This window comes from Mus caroli, chromosome 9, assembly GCF_900094665.2.
Source record: "Mus caroli chromosome 9, CAROLI_EIJ_v1.1, whole genome shotgun sequence".
Lineage (NCBI taxonomy): Eukaryota > Metazoa > Chordata > Mammalia > Rodentia > Muridae > Mus > Mus caroli.
Genome location: NC_034578.1, coordinates 59,428,338 through 59,430,236, shown reverse-complemented (window position 1 = coordinate 59,430,236; position 1,899 = coordinate 59,428,338).

Sequence of the window (1,899 nt, the reverse complement as noted above, 5' to 3'; positions counted from 1 at the left end):
TGGCTAGGAATTTCATAAATTCATTCTTTTTAATAGCTGAGTAGTACTCCATTGTGTAAATGTACCATAATTTCTGTATCCATTCCTCTGTTGAGGGACCATGTAATTCTTTATAGGCTATGTCAAATTGTCCATTTAAATAAACCATCATAGGCCTGCTGTTAGGTCAATTGGCTAATGGCCAAGGACACCCATATATGGGGCCCTATAGAAGGTATAGGAGCAACCTTTCCTTCAGGTGGATACAGTTGAGGGAGGACTTGGAAATGTACCCTAGTCACTATGGTGTTTCCACCATTGGTCCTGGCTGGCCACCTTCTACCACCTTCCATGTACTTGTATGTGTACACACACACACACATACACACACACACACTCAGTCATTCCTCTCATGTCTTGGTTCATGACCTCACACCCCACCCCAGACCACATCCCTTGCCCATCTGCCACATGTACAAAGAGGAACAGAGACCCTGAAGGTAGCTTCAGCCCCCCCTCCCCGCAAGGGGAGATGTGAGTTCCACAACAGCTGTCACAACTGAGGCCTGAGAACTGGGCTCTGCTGATTCTGCTGTTTCTCATAAACTCAAGGCACCTGCAGCATTCCCTAGTACCCTGGGCAACTGTCTTAGAAAAGCCAAGGCTGCTGTAGCAGTGAGAGCAGATTATCTAATGTAAGTACAAGACAGTAGCAGTGTTATCTACTGGAAGTCAATGCCAGTCTGAAGGCCTGGGAACACCAACGCTCAGTAGATAGGAACAAGGAAGTGGCATCCCCGGAGAGCTGATTTGACACCTGCACACTTCTGTCCTGTCGCCTCGCTTTGTGAATACCTTACATCCCCACCCCACTCCAAAACAACCCAAGCTGCCACCCACACCACATAAGAGGCACTTGGCAAGATCCTGTTCGCAAAGTGCCACACCTTGTATTTTAATGAGCACTGATTTGGGTATAATACAATGACAGTCTGTTGGGAGCTAGAGTAACAACTAGGATAGGGGCATGTGGCAGGAGGGATGTGGAAATCCAGGACAGGAGGAGTCCCTGGATGGCTTTGCAGCTGGTGCAGGTGCAGCCACACAGAACAGTCTCACCCTGGCAGGGCGGGTGGAGGTCATCTAGCTCAGTGGCTTCATTGTACATGTTGGGCAACTGAGATCTAGGGAGAAGCTGCTCTATTCCCTTAGTTCACACCTTTCTGGGCCAGGCCTTACAGCAGAGGCTGGGACTAGAGGATGGGAATAGAGGAAACTAGCCTTTCTGGGTTTCAATTTTATCCTTCCTTTGCTTTCTCCATCTCTCCCCCTCCCTTGTTTTTTGTTTTGTTTTCCTTGTTTGTTTGAGACAGGGTTTCATGTAGCCCAGGCTGGACTCAAACTCACCACGTAATTGAGGATGACCTACCTTGAGTGTTGGGATTATAGGCATGTGTGGGAACTAAAAGGGGGCAGGGGAAGAGGGGGAAGGCAGGATAGCCCGTGCCCGGCCAGAGTTCCTCCTATGCTCTGGGCAGGCAGACATGGGAGGGCTGCCAGACGCTTTCCACTTGGCCCCGAGTAGGCATCTAAGCCACTGACCCCACTTGACAGGGGGTAGACAAGGGGCAGCCCCCGACCAGGGCCCCTGGGCGACACCCTGTAGTCCTGTGGTTATGAGAGAGGGGGCATAGGGAGAGAGGTTCCCACACAGGCGAGAGTATGTGCAGCAGGCCTAGATGAGCAGAGACAGTCTATGGTTTTAGAGCTTTATTGTAGAAAAGTAGGGGGTAAGAAAGAAGGTGAAGAGAGAGAGACCAGCCATGGCCAAGAGGAGAGAAGGGGAAAAGAGAAAGAGAGAAGAAAGGCTAGAGAGCAAGAGAGAGAGAGAGGAGAGAGAGAGGGTGGAGGGGAGGGGAG